At 42.6% G+C, this 24,487-nt stretch overlaps 1 long non-coding RNA gene across 2 annotated transcripts in view; it reads left to right on the top strand.

Moving 5' to 3' along the window:
- Window positions 1–4,645: 4,645 nt before the first annotated feature.
- LOC128315457 (uncharacterized) overlaps window positions 4,646–24,487 on the top strand; it is a 74,300-nt gene continuing 54,458 nt past the window's right edge. The window contains exons 1-2 of one of the 2 annotated variants that reach the window (XR_008298226.1): window positions 4,646–7,072; window positions 7,321–7,410. This is a non-coding gene — a long non-coding RNA (uncharacterized LOC128315457). Of the gene's footprint in view, window positions 7,073–7,320; window positions 7,411–21,590; window positions 23,670–24,186; window positions 24,331–24,487 lie in introns of those variants that run through there. The other variant, XR_008298227.1, reaches the window with a different exon arrangement.

Genomic DNA, 24,487 nt, shown 5'->3' with positions numbered 1-24,487 from the left:
TCGCGGTCCGTGAGTTCGAGCCCCGCGTCGGGCTCTGGGCTGACGGCTCGGAGCCTGGAGCCTGTTTCCGATTCTGTGTCTCCCTCTCTCGGGCTCTGGGCTGACGGCTCGGAGCCTGGAGCCTGTTTCCGATTCTGTGTCTCCCTCTCTCTCTGCCCCTCCCCCGTTCATGCTCTGTCTCTCTCTGTCCCAAAAATAAATAAACGTTGAAAAAAAATTTTTTTTTCAAAAAAAAAAAGAATAATTAAGATTCCCCAGTGCCAGGCACAGCAAATGGCTGGGAACATTTCTATATTTCACCCTATTGGATTTTGAGTTACATAGTTTCTGGACACAGCCATTCTTGTAGAATCAGTAACCAGCATCTTTCCCAGCTCACATGTGCCTCTAAACTGGTCTCAGGTGTTCATTCCATGGCATGCATTTCTTGTGTTCTACCGATTTTTTGGCAGGAATACTCAGCCTTAATCTTACCAATAGCAATTGTTTTTATGTTAGAATGTATCCCTTAAGGGGCGCCTGGGTGGTTCAGTCCATTAAGCCTCTGACTTCAGCTCAGGTTGTGATCTCACAGTCACGAACTCTCTTTGTGAGTTGGAGCCCTGCGTCGGGCTCTGTGCTGACAGCTCAGAGCCTGGAGCCTGCTACGGGTTCTGTGTCTCCCTTTCTCTCTGCTCCTCCTCCACTTGGGCTCTGTCTCTCTCTGTCTCTCAAAAATGAATAAACATTCAATAAGAAAAAAAAAGAATGTGTCCCTCTAACAACCCTGGCATTCCATAATGTAGCCTTGCTGGCTAAGGCCTTGAACAAGCCATTATAGACTCCCGAGTGTGTGCCAGCAGAAAGCATCATCGTGTATTTCACAGTAAAGTGAGCAATGTCAGTAAGCCTCAAACTTGTAGTTTTTCAACAAAAGGCCATGTCTAAATATATTATTAAAACTTTATTTAATGTTTATTTATTTTTGAGAGAGAGAAAGAGCGTGAGCAGGAGAGGGGCAGAGAGAAGAGGGAGAAGCAGAATCCAAAGCAGGCTTCAGATTCTGAGCAGACTGGGCCATCCAGGTGCCCCTAAATATATTATAATACTGTATGTATTAAATGTGGTAAGTAGGTAGACAGCTTCTCCTGTGCTGTCTTGCCTGCTGCTCTCTTGTGGTGTATTCAATAAACTTCTGTCTCCTTTAAAATAAATAAAATAAAATAAAATAAAATAAAATAAAATAAAATAAAATAAAATAAAATAATAAAACTGGCAATTACCCCCAGGCTACTGGAGCCTTTGTTTTTGTTTTTGTTTTTACTATTGGAGAACAATGATTGATGTCTGGCAAAATAATTTCCCTAAAAATACCCCCAAAAGTTCACCTGAAGTTGTCACCTTGCGTAAGGCAGAAACAGTGAAACACCTTACCATGGCAAATATCTGGGGGAAGAGAACTATACTCCGGATCTGAGTCCTCCACTTCTCTTCCTGTATGTACTACAGCATGGAAAGCCAGTCTGCAGACCCCGGGGAGCTGCTTTCCTGATATCTTCTTCACTTCCTTAGGCTCCACACTACCTGCAAAATGGTGGGCAGATGCTTTTGTGCGGCTCTCAGGCTCCTGCGGTTCTGGCTACCTTCATTTCTCAACACCCCCCCCCCCCCCCCCCCCCCCCCGCATCCGGAGCCCTTGCGCCTATGATCTCCATTTCTATGCCCTTGCACACATACTCACATTCCTCCATTGTACCAATTAGTTCTCAGCTGTATTATTTGCTTATTCATCTCTTATCCCCTCTAGACTGCAAGCCAGTAGTAACAGGTACCATGACCTACTCAGATTTATTTGTGTGCTTGCGATATATACAGAGATCAAGACTTATTTGTTGAATGCATAAACGAGGGAATGAATGAATGCTTGCATGCTTCAAAGGTGCCATTGAAAATGTAGATTCTCATGGGCTCAGGTTCCAGTGTGGGGGTTGTGTTCACTTGCTTAGCAATAGTAGGAAACACTTCCATTACCTGCTACTGCTTGGTTCCTTGGTTTTGTCAACAGAGGATGTTATATTGGGGCAACAGTAAAGCATTAGGGCATAGACAGGTTTTCAAAAGCAGTCCTTTACTGGAGCAAACAATAATCTGAGTGAATCACACCTTAAATCACTCTTGCTGGCAATGAAAGGAGTTAAAAGAATGAATCAGGGGCTCCTAGGTGGCTCAGTTGGTTAAGCATCCCACTTTGGCTCAGGTCATGATCTCTGGGTTCATGAGTTTGAAAATCTGCTTCGGATTCTGTCTCCCTCTCTCTCTGCCCCTCCCCCACTCGCCCTCTGTCTCTCTTTCTCAAAAATAAACATTAAAAAAAAATGAATCAAAACCATTATATTAAAGCACATTGGCAGCCAGCATCTATTACATTACACGCTCAGTTCATATTACTATTTTTGTAGCTAAAAACATCAGGGTTTTTTTGCCATAACTGATCTTGTATATTACATGTTATATATTAATTTCTCATATCATATTACATATAATTGTATGTTAATTTCTCATACTTAAAATACAAGTTCTATTGAAGACCGCTACATCTAAAAAAAAATTTTTTTTAATGTTTATTTGTTTTTGAGAGAGAGACGGACAGAGCACAAGTCAGGGAGGGGCAGAATGAGAGGGAGACACAGAATCCAAAGAGGCTTCAGGATCTGAGCTGTCAACAAAGAGCACGACGTGGGCTTGAACTCACAAACTGTGAGATCATGACCTGGGCTGAAGTTGGTTGCTCAATTGACTGAGCCACCCAGGTGCCCCGAGACTGCTACATCTAAAAGTATGGGTTAATGTAGTCTAACAAAGTGGGTTCGTCTAATTTCTTTTCTATTGAATTGGCTGCTCATCTGACTGAATCAAATAATCCAAAAAGATATTCGATGTCAAGAACATGCTGCCTAAGTCACACACTTTTGAGTTAGGAAAAAGTAGCTCCGCTCACCCTTAAATCCTTTAGTTAAACTTAATGCTTTGTGAGTTTCTGGAAACTCAGTTCACTTAAAACATATTTGGATGTGTAATGCTTTGCAGTTTTCAGTTTTGAAGTTATATTCACTGCTACCTCACTGTGCAACACACACATGTACACATGCGCAGTACATTTTATAGCTTTAAACTTGAGAAGAGGCTGTAAAAGTCTCCCTTTGACTGGCAGTGATGAAAACGATTATGCAAGATCAATTAACAAAATGAATGACTTTCAAAGAGAACAGCATCCTCTAAATTATATATATATTTTAGAAAACCTTTAATTTTTCTTAATGCCTTGTGCTATTCTTAGTTCTTTGTGTTTGTTTTCTTTTTGGTCTTACCAGACCAAATCATTTTCATTAAGAATTATAGTCAGAGTTGGAGCTTGGGACCAGTTAGAAAGAACAGGTCATTATTACCGTAAAAGTATGCCTAATGCCTATTTGTGAAACAGGCTATTTTGCTGAAATATTTCAGAAAGCTCTACTAAAGAAGCTGATGTTTTCTACTTAATAGATTTTCAGTAACTGTTAAATGAATGGCAGACACAATTAAAGCTGAAGCTGATATTTGAAAATGATGTTACTGGAGTTTCAATAAGGACACTTAAAGTTATGGATGGTTGGGGCGCCTGGGTGGCTCAGGTCATGATCTCATGTTTCGTGAGTCCAAGCCCTGCGTTGGGCTCCATGCTGTTAGCTCAGAGCCTGGAGCCTGCCTCAAATTCTGTCTCCCTCTCTCTCTGCCCCTTCCCCGCTCATGTTCTGTCTCTCTCTCAAAAATAAAAATAAACATTAAAAAAAATAAAGTTATGGATGGTAAAAGTGGTCTTAATGTAAATTACCACCTGACTGTAACATTCAGTACGGTAAATGTAGCTCTCTAGAAGAAACAATAAAGGCATAATCATCACAGTTTTGTGCTTTCCTTCTTAAACACTCAGGGGAAAGGGCAAGAAAGAGGACTAATATTTTTGAATATCTATATACACCACAAAAGAATCCGGGAACTTCATATATTTCACTTCTTCCTTTCAGCAAAATAGGTTACAGATAAGGAAAATGAGTTTCAGAGAAACTGGGAAATTCACACAGCATTAACCAGAGAGGGTGAGTGATAGTCTGGGGATCATCTCCAGTCCTGGGGGGAGTCCCCACTGAGCGTCTGCTGTATTTGGAACTTCCATTAGGTAGTTCTGGTAGTTGTATAGGGTAAAGTGTAGAAAAATGTTTGAACAGCATTTTTCTTCTCCTTCTTCTATTGTTTTAGAGAGAGAAAGAGAGCACAAGTGGGGGAGAGAGGCAGAGGGAAAGAGACAGACAATCTTAAGCATGGGGCTCAATCCCATGACCCTGAGATCGTGACCTGAGCCGAAATCAAGAGTCAGAAACTCAATCAACGGAGCAACCCAGACAACCTGAAAGTCATTCTTCTAACCAGTTTGCTTCTTGGTTCCTAACCAGCGAAGTGGATCTAAGTGAACCACTTTGTAAACAGTCCGGTCTCCGTATTAATGAGCACAGCAGGATCCAGAATCTTTTTAAAAAACTTGTGCTGCAGGTTTCATATGATCTGTTTTCCAGGGAAGTGGAGATTTCTAAGACCCCTGGCACCATTATTTTCCCTCAGTAGTAATTCTTTTCTGAAGCCAGCAGCAGTACACACATCTTAATAAGGATTTATAACACTTACGAACTGATCTCAATTCAATTCTGTGCCAGCCTAAGACTGGATTTCTAATTAGATACGACAAGGATAAAAGAACCACAGAACTTAGTAATTCAGGGCACAAACACTGGAGTCAGACAAACTTGGGTAAGAATCCTGGCACTGCCTTTATACTAACATGTGACTTCGATCAAGTTATTCTATCTTCTCTGGGCCTTTGTTTCCTTTTCTGTAAAATGGGTATAATAATAATGGTATCTAAGCCATGGGTGGCGATTTTGTTAGGATTAAAGGAAACACCTCTGAAGCACTGGCAATGCCTGGCACATTGAAATTAATGAATGACAATTTTTAGTGATGTTGTTCATGTTCAATTGTCACTAAGTTATGTTCTTTCTACACCCAACTGCAAATGACAATCAAGGCTGTAAGCTAAGGAAATCACAGAGCCTTTATGGGCTTTATACCCAGAGGTGAGGATAGGTGATTCTAAGGAGGATCAGAACTCATCAACAGAAACTCTTTCAAGCTTAGTTATCATCCAACAGGGAGTAGTGGCTTCGAATGGTCCCTTCTGCTTATGTAGTAGTAAAAGGATTTTCGGTGAACCACAGTTGGCATTTATTCAGTAACTTTTACCAAAGAAGCTCAAAACCAGTCACCAAAAAATAAACAGAAAAACCTGGAGACTCAGAACTAAGTAATGCGGCCTGATCGATGGACAGCCAGAAAAGCAGGAAAGGCCAGACGTGGCTCTGATCACGATATGGGACGTGAATACGGTGGAAACGAGAGCCTTCTGAGACTTCTAAGAAGTGTTTTGTTCCTCTGGCTTCAGAGACAGACAGATGACAGATGACAGCACCGAGGAAAGAGAAGACGTGAGGCCCAGCGACTGTCAGAGGAAGCACAGAGGCCTCAGAGGGCTGTTTCAGCAAAGAGAGAGGTAAGGATGGCAAAGACAGGTCTGCAGATGGGGCTGACAAGCCCTTCTAGACAGGAAATGACTCGGGAGCAGCGTCGGGCTGGCATCTGGTAAGGTTCGTGCTGTTTCTACCATGTGGTTTGTAAGAAGTTTAATGCCATCTGGCAACTCCCTCCCAGAAGCATGAGTTAGTGCGGTTCTCAGCAGCCCTTTCGGCCACACAGGCTTTTTCACTAAAACATAACGCACCCGACAGATTGCGGAGTGGGCACGGAGTACCCCTACAGACTGCCGAAGCCTGGGGACGGGAACACACACCCTCAGGGGGCGCCGGTCCCGCCGGAAGCGCCCCTCCCCTGGATCTCGGCTCCGCCCCGCGGCGCGCGAGCGTGTCGTCACTCGCAACCGGCCAATCGGGGCGCGTGACAAAAATAGCGCCATATAAAGGCGTGCGTGCCGGAGCCGGAGTCTCCGGGCCGCAAGCTGGGGCGGGGTTGCGCGCGCAGGTGAGCGGGGCGGGGCCGGCGCACACCTGCTTCCGCTGGACGTGTGCCGGAAAGGCAGTCGGCCGCTTCTCCGGAGGTCGCGGAACCTGCGGTCTGTGTAACCCCGACTCTGGGCTCTCGTTCAATACAAGTCGTGGCTGCTCTCCTGACTGGTTTCCAAGTCGGAAAGAAGCGCCGACCGCAACTTGCGGCTTGCGTAATCAAAGGGCATGTTTAAAGAGCAGACCGCAACCGAGTTTCCAGGGGCGACTCCTGGGCCCACCCGAGAACACGTTAATTTAGCCGGCACTGAGCCCTGCAAGAAGTCTTAGATGAAGGGGCGCGGCTCTACCCTCTGGGAGCAGGCTCACAATTGTGGGTGGGAGATAGAGGGTCCACGCCCAGCCGAGGCCTATGGTAGTAAGATAGACGTCCTTCCCTGGAGGAAGAGGTCAGTGCAGGGTGGAAGGCATTTCTCCAGGTCACCTTTCTAGGAGGAGGTGACTTTTGAGCTATTAGGTGGAAACAAAAAGGCTTTGACGTCGTACACATCAGGGTTCCAGCCTCTGCACGGGTCACACCCCCGCTCTGTGAACCCCGAACACATCAGCAAAGCTCAGAGCGTTTCCATCTTTAAGATGCAGATAGCAGTAGATGCCCAGTAACATTTTTGAGGAGCCCCTCCCTCCCCTGCCCGCCCCGGGTGATCATGTTAATTTCTCCCTCAATTTTACTCCCTCTCTTCTTTACTCAGTCTCTTCCTTTCATTCCATTTTCTTTCTTTTCTCCTTCATTCCTTCATTTTTCTTTTTTCTAATTGAGGTATAACCTACACATAATAACCTGCACAGAACTTAAGAGGACACGTAGGGGAACTTTTATGTATGTATGTATACACAAGAAATCAGCTCCCAGATCAAGATGTAGGACGTTTCAGTCACCCCAGTTTCCACCTGCTCCTTCCCAGCCAATGCTTATCACCCCAAAGGTAATCACTATTTGCAGTCTATTAATATATATTAATTTGCCTATTCTTAAATTGTATATAATTGCAATCAAGAAGTGTGCTTTTTTTCCCTGTCTGGTTTATTTCACCCAACATAATGTCTGTAAGATTGATGCCTGGTATTGCATATATCAATAGTTTGTTTATTGTTGGGCAGTATTCTTTTGTATGAATACACTTCAATTAATTTATCCAATTCTATCATTGATGGTTAATTTGGTTGTTTTCAGTTTTGGGCTATTATGAAGAAGCTGCTGTGAACATTCTTACAGTCTTTTGGTGAATAAATGCCCTCGATTTTATTGGGTATGTAGCAGCAGGTATGTAATTTCTGTCATAGGATAGGTGTGTGTTTAGTTTTAATAGACTGCCTAGCAGTTTCCCCAAAAGGTTGAATCAGTTTTTTAAAGTTAGTTACTTAATATCCTTGCCAACAGTTGGCATTAACAGTCTTCTAAATCCTTCGTGAGTATGTAGCAGTATTTTCTTGTGGTTTTCATTTGTATTTCCAATTGAATGATGATGTCGAGCCCCTTTTATAACTTATTAGCCATTTGGGTAACATTTTTTCATGGAAAATAGACTTGTCTGTCTTTTCCCTAGGATTCCTAGGAATGCTTTGTATTTTCTGAATATGAGTCTTTTGTTAAGCATTGTGTATCATGAATATATTCTCCTAGTCTGCCTTGTCTATTTAGTTTTTTTTCTTTTAATATTTTTTAATGTTTGTTTATTTTTAAGGGAGAGAGAGAGACAGAGCACGAGCAGGGGAGGGGCAGAGAGAGAGGGAGACACAGAATCTGAAGCAGGCTTCAGGCTCTGAGCTGTCAGCACAGAACCCCACATGGGGCTCACAAACGGTGAGATCATGACTTGAGCCGAATTTGGATGCCTAACTGCTGAGCTACCCAGGCGCCTGCTATTTAGTTTTTTATGGTATCTTTATTTTACTTTTTTTAAATGAACATACAATAACATTGAGTTTTTAAAAATTGACACTTCTGTGAGGTTTGACACGTGTAAATGGTGTAACCACCACCATAATCGGGATCCAGACTGTTCCATCACCCAGAAAACTCCCTTTGTAGTCATATCCTACTGCCACCTGTTATCTCTGGGAATCATGAATCTGTTCTTTGTTATAGTTTTGCCTTTTCCAAAATAGCATATGAATGGAATGATACAGTGAATAGCCTTTTGAGTCTGGCTTCTTTAAGTTTAAATACCCAGGAGAGCAATACTGGGTGACTTGGGAAATATATATTTAACTTTATACAAATCTGCCAAACTGTTTCCCAGAGAGAACCATTTTGTGTTCCCATCAGAAATGTCAGAGTTCCAGTTGCTCTGCATCCTTATCAGCACTTGTTATTGTCACTTTTTATTTTAGTGATTCCAATAGGAGATGGTGGTATATCATTGTGGTTTTAATGTGCCATTTTATAAAGGCTAATGATGTTGAGCATTATTTTATGGGCTTGTTTGAGGTGCATTTATTCTCATTGGTGAAAGGTCTGTTCAGGCCTTTTTCCCATTAAAAGAAAAACAGGTTATTTTTTTACTATTGAATTTTGAGAATTATTTATGTATTCTGGATATAGGTCCTTTCAAAGACTTTCTTCTACTGAATTGACTTTGCATCTGTGTGAACGGTCATTGGCCATATTGTGTGCTTATTACCATCGTTCTTACATGTTTACTTTTTCCTTGTTGTCCTCAATTTACTCATCATAATTATTAAAAATTCCCTATCTGACAACTGCAAACTCTGTGTCATCTCTAAGTCAGGTTCTGATGCTCCCTTTGTCTTTTCAAACTCCATTTTTTCTTATCTTTTAACATGCCTGGTAATTTTTTGCTGAATGCTAGACATAATGTATTAGGTAAGAGGAACTGGGGTGATCAGGCTTTTAGGATAAAGTTTTATGTTAATCTGGCCGGGAGTTGCCTACGTTTAGTTTGCTATAGTTGTAGGTACGAGAGGCTTCCTCTAGTTTCCTATTTTTCTATGCTTCCCTGTTGTCTTTGGGTTTCCCTAAGAACTCCTTGAATAGACACTGTTTTGCAGCTAGCTCTGTCCATTGTAATCCCTGTTACTGTATCCGGAGCCCTGTGGATATGGTGGTAAGATGTGAGGGGAGGGAGGCGTTCTGTAATCATATAATCAAATCTGTTTTTAGTGGGCCTGAGTCCTTGGGTTGTGACCTTTAGAAGCAGTTCTTAACCTTTTTTTTTTCCTCTCTCCTTACCTGAGACATGAAGGCTTGAGGGGCCTAGAATTGGATAATTGCCATTCCTTCAAATCAGATAAGACTCTGGTAGTTTCCCTAAGAGGGCAGGCCTTTGTTACTTGGAGACATCTTTGGGTGTTTTTCAAAATGGTTAATTTTCCTGCCTAAAAGCACAGTGGGGCTTCTGGAGATAAAGCCCAGGAAAATGTGAGGACCCTCTAAGACTGGACCTCCAGGAGACCTGAAACCAGAAGTTGTGTTGATTAATTTTAAGTACGAAGATTTTCCAGTTATCTTTCTCTTACTAATATCTGATTTCCATGGTGGGCATAAAACATATTTTATATTATTTCAGTTCTTTTAACTGTGTCAGGTCTTGTCTTATAACCCTGGATATCTCTCTTTTGGTCAGTGTTCCTCAGGAAGAACATATTAAACAAACTGTTATTCAAGTATCAATTACATTAGTTGGTTGATGGTGTTTTTCAGTTCTGTATCCTTCCGGATTTTCTGTCTACTTGTTTGGTTGATTGTTGAGAGGAGTGTTGGACTTTTCACCTATAATTCTGGATTTGTCCATTTCTCCTTCATTTTATCGATTTTTGCTGCAGGTACTTTGAAGCTCTGTTGTCAGGTGCATATATTAGAATGGCTGTGCTATCTTGGTGACCCTTTTATCATTTGCAAGGACAGTGAAGGCTACGAGGTTTTACCCCACTTGCAAGCTACTGCGTTAGCCTGCCACAGTTTCATGGGTGCTGGCAGAAGACACAGGATGCTATTAGCCACGAGCAGTAGCCACACTCAGCATTTGTGCTGCTTCCTTAAGCCCCATTTCTCAGGGGATGAGGCAGCCATCGTCCAGATGGCACCCGCACAGGCTGTCCCTTGAATCACAGCAGAGGATCCCTGTGATTAGGGAACCCAAATCTTTGCAATCTTCCTGACCTTTGCACCAAAGGGAGATACTATCGCTATTATCCCGGACTGGAAGCAAACTAGCCGCTGTCTTACTTGAGAGGGAAGCACTGTTTCTGTTCCCAGTGCTGTTGACTGTATACAAACATCCTTGAAAAGATAATCCAGATCCAAGACAGTCGTTGCCTCTGGGTCGTATCTGCTCACAAGGTGTTCAGAGAGTCTTTAGAGAATTGTCTTTTAGCAATAATGTCCCTCTTATCCCCGGTAATTTTTCTTGCTCTGAAGTCTACTTTGTCTGATATTAGCCTAGCCACTCCAACTTTCTTTTGGTTAGTGTTTGCATGGCACATTGGTTTCCATCTTTTCATTAAAAAGATTTTTTAATGTTTATTTATTTTTGAGAGAGCGCGCGCGCGCAAATGGGGGAGGGGCAGGGAGAGGGAGACACAGAATCCTAAGCAGGCTCCAGGCTCTGAGCTGTCAGCACAGAGCCCAACATGGGGCTTGAACCCACAAACCAGAGATCATGACCTGAGTCAAAGTCGGATGCTCAACCAGCTGAGCCACCCAGGTGCCCCTCCATCTTTTCATTTTTAACCTACCTCTATCATTATATTTAAGATGAGGTGGTGTGTGTGTGTGTGTGTGTGTGTGTGTTTTGTTTTGTAGACAGTGTATTGTTTGGTCTTGTTTTTTTACTACCCTGAAAACCTCTTATTTCCTAATTTGCATATTTACATCAGGAGCTGGCAAATTATGCCTGTGAGTCAGATCTGGTTAGCTGCCTGTTTTTGTAACTAAAGTTTTATTGAAACATCGCTGTGCTCATTCATTTATAGCTTTTCTTTGGCTGCTTTTCCTTTACAAAAGCAGAATTGAGTAGTTGCAACAGAGACCATATGACTCAGAAATCCCCAAATATTTACTCTTTGGCACTCTCTAGAAAAAATTTGCAGACCCTGGTTTAGATTACTTATGGTTTCTTCTTTTTTTTAACTAAAAAAATATTTTTTTCGAGAGAAAGATCATGAGCAGGGGAGAGGGGCAGAAAGAGAGAGAGAGAGAGAGAGAGAGAATGAATCCCAAGCAGGTTCTGTGCTTAGTGCAGGGGCCAAAGCGGGGCTCAATCCCATGAACCTGGGATCATGACCAAGCCAAAATCCAGAGTTGGACACTCAACTGAGTGAACCACCCAGGCTCCTCTAGATTATTTGTGTTTAATGTAGTTATTGACATGTCTGGATTTAGATTATTTTTTTTTAAATTTTATTTCTTTTTGTTTTTTCCCTGTTTTTCAATCTTTATTTCCTCTCTCCTGCCTTATTTTGGATTATTAGAATAATTTTTAATATTCCATATTAATTTTCTGTTGAATTTTTCATTATATGTCTTTATATATGTTTTTAGTGGTGGCTTTAGGAATTGTAATGTACATTTCACAGTCTTAACATTTCACAGCCTAATTAGAACTAATATCACTTCAAGTCAAAGGTACATCTATCTACTGTACAGATCCCTTCTTCCTTCATGTTGGAATATCTATTTATTCGGGTTTTCTTTAATCTCTCTCAGAAATGTGTTGCAGTTCTCAGTATAGAGATCTGGCAATTTTTGTTGTTGTTGTTAGATTTAATCCTAGGTATTTATAGTTTTGATACTCTTGTAAATGGTATTCAATTTTTTTATTTTCAAATTTTTGGTTGTAGATATACAGAAATATGGTTGATTTTTGTGTATTAACCTTATAGACAGTGACTTTGATGAATTTATTAATTATAATTTTATTTTAGTTTTTCTATGTTTATAATCATGTTGTCTATAAATACATATAGTTTTACTTCTCCCTGTCCAATATTTATGCCTTTTATTTCTTTTTCTTGCCTTATTGCATTATTTGAGACCTTCAGTACAATGTTGAATGGAGGTGGTGATAGTGGACACCTTCCAAGAGACTTGGAGTGATGAAGGAGATTACTCTCCAGTGTGTTCTTTTTAATTCAGAACTGTTTTTTGTTTGGCACGGTCTGTCATGGGTCCTGGGAGTGACTGAGGTTACCTTACTTATTTCCAAAGACATCAATTTAGTCTTTTGTAGGCTCCAGGGAGGCAAGAGATCGATAGATGCCCCTGATCTGTATATACCTTCGTTCAAATTAGAAACAGACACTTCTTTGGTTAGATCACTAAAAGAAAAGTTACTCTTTTCTCTGGACTGATAAAGACTTGGCCATGACATAGGGCTTGGTGAGCTGAGCCTGAGCTGGATTTCAGCCTTTCTGTCCCTTTGGCTGGGCCTTGGTGCAGCACAAACATTGTGCACTGTTTGGAGAGGAAGATAGGCCAGAGGACTGGAGAACAGAGTCAACCTGCCCTGGGGAAGTGGGTCCCAGCTCATCATTGTCAGCACTAGGAGGAGAGGGCCCATCTTTTGATGCTTCCAAGGGATTCTGACCCCAAATCATTGATCTAAATCTCTCATACGCAACTGACATTACATACCTTACTTTGTGAAATAGTTTCAAATCCCAATTTTGGGATGTAGCATCGCTCCTGTCTTGTTTCTTCAGTGTCCTCTTGCCTTCATGACTGTTTTCTTCCACCTGCCCTTTCTCCTAATTAGATCATACCACCATCAGCTTGGTCCATGTGAGAATTTGAATGTATAGGGTTAGCTGCATTCATAGAAATCCAAGGAGGCAGTGACTTGGGTGTGGAGGGTGAAATCAGAGAAGCTCTCACTCCCTTCTGCCGATAGCCTATTTACCTCTTCTGCTCCTACCAGATTGTATTTACCTGGGGGCGTGCGTTTCTTTACCTGTCTTTTGTTAAGGGCATTTAAGAACTTTCTGTTACAAAATATAAATGAACCTAGAAGGAAAAAGTCATTATAGGTCTTAATACCATTCTGTGATTCATTAATACAGTATTGTGTATTCATCACCTAGCTTTCTAATGACCCAATCAATATAGTTAAGTTTTGTTGGTGAGAGCAAGTGGAGAGGTGTAAAAAGCCATATGAAATTGGCCATGGGGTTTGAAATTGGCTGTGGTTGAAATTGCCAGGGGAGTTTCTTCATCTAGAAAATAAGGTTGTGTATATCAGATGTTCTTTTCCAACTCCAATATCCAGTATTCTCAGCATTATCTTCAGAATAGTGGGAGGAAGGTAGATGAAAAGCTAAGCAGGGATCTAACCAAATATGTGGTTACCTGGTACGGTTGGGATCCACCCACCACACCGTGTGCTCAGTAAAGGAAGCCAGGCTTCTTGAGTTCCTTCCTGTTTACTCCTCCTTCCCAGAGGTCCGAGAGACTCCACCCTTAGCCCTTTGGGAATTTGCATCTTTTGCCTTCATCTAAAGTCCTGGCAGTGAGCCAGTGTGGGGGAGAGGTGTTGACGCTGATGGCAACCTGTCATAAGGGATTAAAGACCCTTCTCCATGCTCTGCAATACCCTGGGCCACATGCCAGTCCTGCAGCTCCACATCATTTTTATAACTATGGATTCTATCTTTTCCTGCACTAGGCTATAAACTTCCAGAGCAGATGCTCTCTCTCTTATCCATCTTTTTCCTTTCTGTCTTTTGCACGGGGCCTGCTACATAGTAAATGCTCAGTTGATGAGCAGTGAATGAATGAATGGGAAGGAGGCAAGAGAGTGAATCAAATTTCCCTAGGTTTATATGTCAGCACTGACTGATTCTTTCCTGCTTGGGACCCTTCACATCCAGTTAGGCACTAAAATCCAATGATTCTTATTTTGCAATGTCTGTTTTTATGACTGCTTCCCTAAGTCCTCCCTCTTCTGGGAGGTTAGCCTCCAGCCCAGCTTCTTCCTCGCCACTTCTCCCCTCCTTATCTATCCCACACATATCTGTCTGCCTAAAGTACATTTCCAGCTTATCACTGGGCTGCTCAGAGTAAAATCCAAATTAATCAGCTGCTCTCCTAGATCCTACCCTCCCTTCCGTCCTATCATTAAATGTGGCTTGAGCTTCTGTCTGGCCTCTGGGGAGGAGCTCCACCTAAATTCTCTGCTCCAGCTAGATGGGGTTTCATCATAGTCCTGCCTCCAAGCCCTTGCAAACTATCTCCTTGCCTGTTCCAACTACGTGCACCTTTCTAGGACTTGGTAAACCCACCTCCTGCAAAGAAGCCCCTTGGGCATCCCAGGTCACCTCAGACTTGCTTTTCAGAAGCACATAATCACCAAACAGAGTGTAGAATGGGGTTCTGTCAACATTGACATGATTTTATGTTTTTTTAATTTATTTTTTGAGAGAGAGAGAGAGAGAGACAGTGTGTGTGAGTGGGGGAGGGGCAGAGAGAGAGGGGGTCAGAGGATCCGAGGCTGGCTCTGCTGACAACAGCAAGCCTGATGTGGGGCACAAATTCGCAAACCCATGAGATCATGACCTGAGCGGGAAGCGACTGAGCGCCCCAAACACCCTAACATCTACGTGATTTTAAATTGTGGCAACAACACCCCACAACAACCAGGCTATCCGGGTCAGGAACAGAGAAGTAAGAACAATAAGTGGGGAATGGAGTTGGATCAGGGTCTTTGAGTGGCAGAGTGGGCGGAGCTTGTATGGGCTGACCTTAAAGGCATCACAGAGACTTCCTGTGCCATCCTTAAGACACCTGTGTAGCAGTTGACTTTTTTGCAGAAATCTCCAGAGAATGTCTCCTTAGATTCTGAGCATCCTGAGCGGTCTCCAAGTGCTTTTAAAGAGTCTGTAGAGCCTTTCCTGGGAACAGGTGTTGAAAGGGAGAAGCATGGAAAGCCGGGAAAGCTGGCTTCACAGCTCTGTGCCAGGATCCATGCTGTGTGTAGTGCTGGAGTAATGCACAGTCTGATCATTTGTGTGCCAGACAACATTTTTTCTTGGCTCTATCTTTAGTAATTTGTTATCGAGAAAAAGACTCCCAGCAAAATCATGTTTCTTGCACAATCCTAAAGGTGATAAATTGCCCAGGATGATCAGACACCAGAGTGGGTTGACCTGAGATCAAGATCAGGGCACATTGACGTTTGATCAAAATTGAACAGGACCTTTTGGGAACTGAAACATATTATCCACTTCCTACTGTGGCATGTTGTTTAAGTACTGGAAAGCACAAACAAAACACCCTCTTCTTTTTATTGCAAAAAATAACGTACATTTGCTGAAAAAAATTAGATAATACAGACCAGCAAAAAATTAAAATCATCCATAACTCTATTTTAGTGCACATCACCGAAATCTTTTATGCTCCTTGCCTCCCTCCCTCTCTCCCTCTCTCCTTCTCTCCTTCCTTTATCCTTCCTTCCTCCCTTCCTTCCTTCCTTCCTTCCTTCCTTCCTTCCTTCCTTCCTTCCTTCCTTTCTCCCTCCCTCCCTCCCTCCCTCCCTCCCTCCCTCCCTTCCTTCCTTCCTTCCTTCCTTCCTTCCTTCCTTCCTTCCTTCCTTCCTTCCTTTGCAATGGGAGGTGTTTAACCACCGTGCCTGCTTGGTAATTCCTAGAATTAGACCCCTTTCAGTGTCTGTGCTCCCCATCTCTCACCCTCAACCCCCTCCTCTCCTGGGGCACATCCTCCTTCTCTCTGCCTTTTTCTTGCCCTCAGAGGATTTCAGCTGGGGTCATCCGCATGGGTAGGGGCAGAGACCAGGGCAAACCTCAGCATGAAGATGGGCATATCCAATGGCTAAGGAAGGTTCTAACTGGACTCTACAGGCACGGCAGCTGGTATAGCTCTAGGGGCAGCTCGGGGAGGAGTGTGGCCTGACAGAAGCCACTGCCACACAGACTGTCTCTTTGTCACACCTCTCTCCATACAGTCAACACGTGACTGACCATAGGCTCCAGTGTGCGGTAGTGGTGTTTGGGGGCAGGGATGCACTGGCAGAAAGATTTACTTCTTCACGTTTTAACACACAGACAATAAGGTGCACGAAACACACTTGTCTTAAGCGCATAGCTCAATACAGTTTTACATTTGTGGGTACCTGTATGACTACATTTGAGCTCAAGGTAGGAAACATTTCCAGCACAGAAATGTCTCTATGTTCGTTTCCAGTCAATATCCATTTTTCCCTGACTCCTCTCCTCCCTGGACACAAAAAGGCAAACATGATTTGGGCTTCTTTTAAGATGAAGTTTTTATATCGGACTCCTTTTGTTCAAAATAATGTCTGAGATGCATATTGTTTGCAGATATGTTGAAAATCTTATCAGCTTCTTATTTTGCCAAAAAGGAATCATCTTGTGCATATTGTTTGTCACTGGTCTCCCCATTTAGCACATTGGCAACAGTTTCCCTGGTCTTTAGCATTCTTGTGCTGCGGATTTTTCAAAGTCCGGATGATGTTCTGTATGATGTATGTGCCGTAATTTATTTGGCCGGCCCTCCATTGTTCCACAGGAGATCATGTCCTTTTTAAAAAATTACAGACAATAACTCATTGGACACTCTTGCAATTAAGTCTTTGTGCACCTACTTAATTATTCTTCGAGGATAAACTCAGAAGTAGAATCACTCTGTCAAAGGTTGTATACATTTTTAAAGCTCTGTTATCCAGAAAGGTTGTACTAATTTTCCATTAGCAGCAGCAGTGAATGAGAGGGCCTCTGTCTCCTCAAATCTTTACCATCCCGGGCATTTTATTTTGAATAGTTGCCAATATATAGGTGAAATGGACCTTTTTGAAAAGTAATTTAAAAAATTTAAAGTATCTCATTTTAATTTGCATTTCTTCAATTACAAATGTGGTCAAACCCTTGTGTATTTATTAACCTCCTCTTCTGTCTTGAGACTCTTGATGTCTGTCAGGCAGGGCTCAGCTGTAGATAACAGAAACCACTCTTTCTATTGTTTTCCTTTCTTTTTTTTCTTAATGTTTATTTCTGAGAGAAGGGAGAGAGAGCATGAGCAGGGGGAGGGGCAAAGAGAGAGGAGAGAGAGAATCCTAAGCAGGCTGCGTGTTGTCAGCACAGAGCCCCACGCGGGCTCAAACCCACAAACTGTGAGATCATGACCTGAGTTGAAGTCACACACTTATCCCACTGAGCCACCCAGGTGCCCCAGCACTCCTTCTAGGTTAAGGAGGAAGAGCTAGACAAAGGGAATTAGCTTCTTACAGAATCCCTGGAAGGGCTGGAGGAGCAGGAATCCTGCGCTAGGCTTCTAGAAATGACTCTGAGAATGAAGCTTTGCGTCCTGTTCCCAACACACACCACGCTGTGAACTAGGCCGGAACCACTGCTAATTCTGCCATCGGAACAGACAACAGCAACAAAGTGAAAACAACCCAAGTCACAAAATACCTAGAAATGCTAAGTTAATGCAACAAACATCCTATTAAGTGTATATGAGGTCAGGAGGAGGTCGTGGAGACTCCCTGGGGCCACAAATGGAAAGGGAGCAGGAAACGGGCATTGCAATCAAACGCTAAGGCCTTGCGCGGGTGCTTAGTCTGGTAACCTAGGTGCTTGGATGGTACGTGGGTTTGGGAGCCTGTGCCTCGTTAGGGAGATGAAACTGAGGGTTCGAAGACCCCCCCCCCCCCAAAGGGCTATGTCCCTGGGAAAGAATGGACTGAATTAAAAAAAAAAAAATCTGACTTTTAGCAAAGAGAAATAACGAAATTTGTCTTTGCCCATGCTGGGCGGGGCGGGGTTGGGGGGGGGGTGCGGAGGCGTGGTGTCCTGGGGCGGGGAAGGAGCTTCTGAGAATTCATAACCATACATTGCCACTTGTATGGGTTTTGGGCTTGAGGTTTGAATCTACACCGAGTTGGTAACAATTTAGGATATGTCACAGAGGCTGTGCAGATCTTTCTGGGGAGACATAGCCTCAATCTAGGCCTTATAGGAAAACTCCAGCTGAATATACTCTTTCACTCCAAAATTAAAAAGATGAAGAAACAACCTACCATAAATTAAAATTAACAGAAACTCCTAAAAACTTATGATTCTGGATTTATCAAATGCAGAATATAAAACAAGAATGTCTAAAATGTTTCATTAAATTTAAAATACACACAAGAGGAGTGCCTGAGTGGCTCAGTCGGTTAAGTGACCAACTCTTGATTTCTGCTCAGGTCATGATCTATCTGTTGCTGAGTTTGAGCCCTGCATCAGGCTCTGCACTGATAGCTACCAGCGCAGAGCCTGCTTGAGATGCTCTCTCTCCTTTTCTCTCTGCCCCTCTTCTGCTTGCGATCTCTCTCTCTCAAAATAAATAGACATTTTAAAAAATTTAAAAATATAAAATAATAAAATGAACTATACACAAGAAAGGAACAAGAGATACTATATAATATAATAGTATAATATGCATGCCAAAAAGTACACAAATTATAAGTGTACAGCTTGATGAAATTTCACAATCTGAACATCCCCCATATTTCCTGTAAGTCATTACTCATACCTCTCCTAAGGATAACTACTATCCTGACTTTTAATAGCACAGATTAGTTTTAGGCTGATTTGAAAAAGCACCAAATAAAATAAGAGCTTGAAAGTATAGTCAATGAAATTCAAAAAACAAATCACCAAATGCATTAAATAGATTTGATATATCTAAAGAAAGATTTAGGGAATTAATCGAATTAGAGCTGAAGAATTTTCCAGAACACAGCACAGAGAAACAAAATAATGGAGAAAAGGCAGGAGTTATCAGATATGTTTCCAATAAAACTTGCAGAAGAACAGTGGAGAGAACAGGTAAAAGGTGTTTTTTTTTCAACAAGAGAATTTCTGGGAATTTTTCATAATTGCTAAAAGCTATGAGTCTTTAGATTCATGAATAATAGCGAGTCCCAAGCAGAATAAATAAAACAAACACCTTGACTCAGCACCACGGTACAGAGATCACTGAAGAAAACCAGAACCACATGCAGCCACAGAAAAGACAGGTGCCTTACGAAGGCAGAGCAGTGAGTTCAACACCAGATTCCTCAAAGGTGACAGTGGAAGTGGAGGCAGGAGAGGGGCGGTGCCTTCCAAATGCAGAGACACAGTAGTAGCTGGTAAATAGAATTATACGTTTGGCTAATTTATCCTTCAAGAATGTGGGTGCAAAGAAGATGTTTTCAGACCTCCCCCCCAGCACCCCCACAAACAAAACAAATACAAAAACAACAAACAAAGGCAGCAAAAACTATTGAGCATTTACTGCCTGCACAGCTTCACTGAGAGAACTTCTAAAGCATGTGATCCACAAGAAGGAAAATAATTCCAGAAGGAAGTTCTTAAATGCAAGAAGCAAAACTGAGTGAACAAAACTGGTAAGCATATGTGAAGGTCTTTGTAACTCAGCCTACAATAGGATCTGATTTGGGAGTTAAAAGACAAGGTCAGATTAAAATCCTGGATCACAAAAACATGTGTGATGGGAGAGGAAAATTAGACTTCAGATATTTTAAAGTCCCCATATTTTTGGGAAGAATAGCCTAGATACTTATTAGTTCTATGCTTTGTTAATTATGAATGTTAGAAATCAAAGGCTGAGCACTAAAAGAATAGAATTTGAGCAGTGTTCCTCAAAGTGTGCTCCCTGGGCCAGTATTATCAGCAGCACAGAGAAACATTTTTTAGAAATGAAAATTATTGGGTTCTGTCCCAGAAATCTAAATCAGAAATGCTCATTTGGAGACCAGCAATCTGTGTTTTAACAAGGTCTTCAGGTGATTCTGATGCCACTAACATTTGAGAACCATGGAATTAACTATATACGTTTGAACCCAGTGGAGGGAAAACAACTAAGTCAAACTTCTTTTTTTTTTTTTAATGCTTATTTATTTTTGAGAGAGCATGAGAGGGGAGGGGCAGAGAGAGAACGGGACAGAGGATCTGAAGCTGGCTCTGTTCTGACAGCAGAGAGGTCCATGCTGGGCTCGAACCCACGAACTGTGAGATCATGACCTGACCCGAACCAAAATGGACACTTAACTGACTGAGCCACCCAGATACCCACTAAGTCAAACTTCTTAATCCAAAATAAGGTAGAGAAGGAGAAAAAAAAAATGGTAGCATAAAATGAGCAGGGGAAAGAGCAAAGTAGAAACAATCCCAAGTATATCAATACTAATACTAGTACTACTAATAAAAAATATTGATAGACCAAATTTGCCTCTTAAGACAGAATTTTAGATTGATTTTTGACAAATCTATATGCTGTTTATAAGAGACATCAAAAAATTGAAAGTAAAAAAATGAAAAAATATATGCAAGGAAAATAGGAAAACATGATTTCACAAAGTTGTCCATTCTCTCTAAATCTATCTATAAATTCAATTCTAATTGAATCCTAATAAAATTATAAACCAGGGGCGCCTGGGTGGCTCAGTTTGTTGGGCATCCAACTTCGGCTCAGGTCATGATCTCACAGTTCGTGGGTTCTTAGCCCCACGTCGGGCTCTGTGCTGACAGCTCAGAGCCTGGAGCCTGCTTCAGGTTCTGTGCCTCTCTCTTTCTGCCCCTCCCCCACTCGCGCTCTGTCTCTCTCTCTCTCTCTCTCTCTCTCTCTCTCTCTCTCTCAAAAATAACATTAAAAAAATTCTAAACCAGGGTTTTCTGGGATCTTGACAAGCTGACTTTATAGTTTTGTAGAAAAACAAAGTACCAGGATAACTAGATTAGAAGAAACACAGGTTTAGCATTGGTTACTAGGACTAAGTGGTCCAGAGTGGCATTGGTGAAGACACAGACAAGTAGATGAATGGTGTAGAGTGGAAAGCACAGAAAAATACCCATGTGTACATGGAAATTTGATAAACCTCCAAAGGCGTGGAAGATCAGTGGGGAAAGAATGGTGTGCAGACAATTGGTTAATCAGATGGGAAAAAATAAGATTGAATCTTCAGAGGCGCCTGGCTGGCTCAGTCAGAAGAGCATGCGACTCTTGATCTCAGGATTGTGAGTTTGAGCCCCATGTTAGGGGTAGAAGTTACTTAAAAATAAAATCTTTAAAAAAAGGGTAAGTTTTACACATATTAAAAAAAAAAAGATGGAATCTTCACATCTTCACATTATAAATAAAAATCAGTCCCACAGTAGATTAAAGATCCTAATAGGAAAGACAAAAATTTCCACCTTTAATGGGGCGCCTGGGTGGCGCAGTCGGTTAAGCATCCGACTTCAGCCAGGTCACGATCTCGCGGTCCATGAGTTCGAGCCCCGCGTCAGGTTCTGGGCTGATGGCTCAGAGCCTGGAGCCTGTTTCGGATTCTGTGCCTCCCTCTCTCTCTGCCCCTCCCCCGTTCATGCTCTGTCTCTCTCTGTCCCAAAAATAAATAAACGTTGAAAAAAAAAATTTCCACCTTTAAGAAAAAATGGTAAGACTTCTTACAAATCACACAAAAAAAGCATAAATAACAAGATTGAGAACTTCCTGGTATTAAATTTCAAAACTTCATCACATGACAAAATTCAGGAATAAAAAGATAAGTCATCGACTCTGAGAAGTTACGTGCAACGTATTTTATCTACAAGTACCAGCAGCAAAAGGTTAATAGACAGGATACATGCAGAACTGTTAATCAGGAAGATGAACAACCCAGTGGAAAAAGACAGGCAATTCGCTCAAGACAAAAACAAAATGGAAAATTAATAGAAAAAGTTCCTGGTAATCAGGCAAAAGAACATTAAAACCGCAATGAAATATTTTATACCCTTCAGATCGATGAAAATTCCAACTGTCGATGGGCATCAACTACTGGTGTGGATGAGATGCAAACGGTCCAGAATGTAATCTGGTGACCACTTGGTAGAGTAATATTTAAATATGTAACCAATTGAAAAAATACAGAGATGACGAGATCCCAGTAAATCTTCACTTAGGTACCTACCCTAGACAAGCCCTTGCACATGACAAGGAGACATGTACAGGACTATCTAAAATATCACTCTTTTGCAATGGAAAATTGTAAACATGAAATTACCATCATCTGGAGAATGGATAAATAGTGGAATACTGAATGGATAAATCTCACAATACTGCGTGGAAATGTAAACTGCAGAAGAATACATACTGTGTATACCAGTCCCAGTCTTCGACTGGGGAATATGGGACCCCCATCCTGGGTCCCCCTGTCTAGGAGTCCCTGTACTTTCGATCACTTTCCTTGGCATGGTTTACCTCCCCTACCAGTGCCTGGGACTGGGGCTGCCTGCCCTCTGGGCAGGGAGGTCAGCGCTTGGACAGAGACCTGCGTGGACCTCCGTCCTCACACCCCCCCTGCACAGCACACGTTGTTGCTCAGATGTCAGAGGAGCTCTGGACTGTGCCTTTCTGTGCCAAGCTAGGTTCCAGCAAGGGCTGTCAGCAGACCGTTCCAGCTGGCTGCTGCCCTTTCTCTTTCACGGCGCAGAGCAAGACGGGGCTGCCAGCGTGGTGCTGACACACGAATATGGGCAACTCAAATTATTTATGTAGACAGGGTCCCTGCAGAATTCAATTCAAGGTGGGAGTTGCTTCTTGAAGGGAGAGAATTAGGTTAGGGTTAGAATTACGTTGGGAACTCGTCTTGAAATGTTTTATTGCTTGAGCTGTGTGGTGGAGGATAAAAGGCACTGATTGCATTACTTTTTATGCCTTTGTGTATGTTTGAAATATTTCATAAAATTAAAAAAAAAAGGGGAAGAAAGAAAAGCCACTTAAGCCCCTCTCTGCCTGTGTGGGGGATGGGTCAGCTGGGCTTCCGTGGTGACTGCGGTGGGAGGGGGCGGGGGAAGAGCATGCGCCCCTCTGCACTTCCCCCCATCCCTGCAGCTCCCGGTGCCGGCGGTCTCCTGTGGCCTTTCAGGGCTGTGTTAGCCCCTTCACCAGCACATACTTGCTGAACACTTAAGTCTTGCAAATGGAAAGAAAATTCCACGGCAAGTTAAAAGTCATCCCAAGTTTGAGTCTTGGACAAGACTGGTGAAAAATGGTTTTTCATCGAATTCAATCCAGCCATAGGCACTTGTACTGCGTTGAGACGCATCTTAAGTATTGAGATACAGGAGTTTTCATTTGGTGATTCTTCCCAGTGTCTCAGGACAGGGAGGAAATCTCCTGAGGTAAAAAAGCCACGCTGGGAAACGGGCCCCTTGCTAAGTTCCCTCCTGGAAGCGGCGCCTCCCCGTGTGGGACGCTTTTTCTCCTAAGTGAGGTTTCAGTTCCAAGCCAGACCAGTTCTGCAGCATGCTTTTGTACCTTTCCAGAGACCGATCTGAATCAGCTTGCCAAGGCTTTAAAACCCACTGGATTCTTTCGTTACTTAAAAAGCCTCTTTCTCTGGAAAGCCTTTGAGCGAATCATAAAATTAACATCTAAAAGACTTAGCAGCCACTGAACCCGGAAGGCTGTGGGCTTGATAGGCCGCGCGGTAACAGACCTTCCTAAGGGCAGTTGGGCTCGGGAGGCAGCTTTGCAGGTGGAAAGAAGGCGGCTGCTCAGAGGTGGAGGTGCCCAGGCCCGGGAGGCGGTGGGAGGAGGGAGCAGTAGTACCCTAGGCCGGGGCCCCAGCCCCCCCCCCCCCCGGCCCTCCCCCTGCCCCCTCACTGTTCCAGTGCACAGTTGATTAGCGGGCACCCCGCCCCCCTCCCTGTTCATCCTTTCTCTGGCTCGGTTCTAAGCAGACATCAACAAATGTTTAAACAAAGCAGGAGGGAAGCCAATTTTAGTTACTTTCACTTCCCCGCATTTTTTTTTTTTATTTTTATTGCTTCAGTTAGGTGTAACAAATTTTTTAATTTACATTTTCAATTCTATTTTAGACCTGTTCTCTAAACTGTTAGACTGTAGACATTTTCTTTTTAATGAAAAAGAAAAGATTGACTTGGGGATTCACATGCAAAGCGTTTGATTAATCGGGGCTTGGTTTAGCATTCAAGAACATTGTCCTGCCGTTTTCCACTTCTTTGGTTTTTTGCCCTAGATTTTTCTTTACCTCTTTTGTCTCCTGTATCTTTCCAGTTCTGTGGACTTCTCTGAGGGGAAGAGGGCTCTGAGGATTGAAGAAAGAAAAGCTCTTCCTTAGTCATTTATTACTCACAGGACTTCTGATGATTGAGTTTTCTTGCATATTTGGCCCCTCTACGTCTACCTTTAGAAATTCAGGTAATCCCGATGAGGGGGGTGGGTGGAGAGAATAAATCACCTTTCTCTTTTCCCTGACTTTGTGATGGATCGTGGTCTCCGTAACAGTCCTGCCAAAACCTGCAGTTTAGAAAGTGAAGGAGGTGGAGAGGAGCCAGGCTAGCCTGGGGGGTCGGGT

Source organism: Acinonyx jubatus, chromosome B2 (assembly GCF_027475565.1).
Source record: "Acinonyx jubatus isolate Ajub_Pintada_27869175 chromosome B2, VMU_Ajub_asm_v1.0, whole genome shotgun sequence".
Taxonomy (NCBI): Eukaryota; Metazoa; Chordata; class Mammalia; order Carnivora; family Felidae; genus Acinonyx; species Acinonyx jubatus.
The sequence above is the reverse complement of the archived record's forward strand: the minus strand, read 5'-3'. Positions and strand labels throughout refer to the sequence as shown.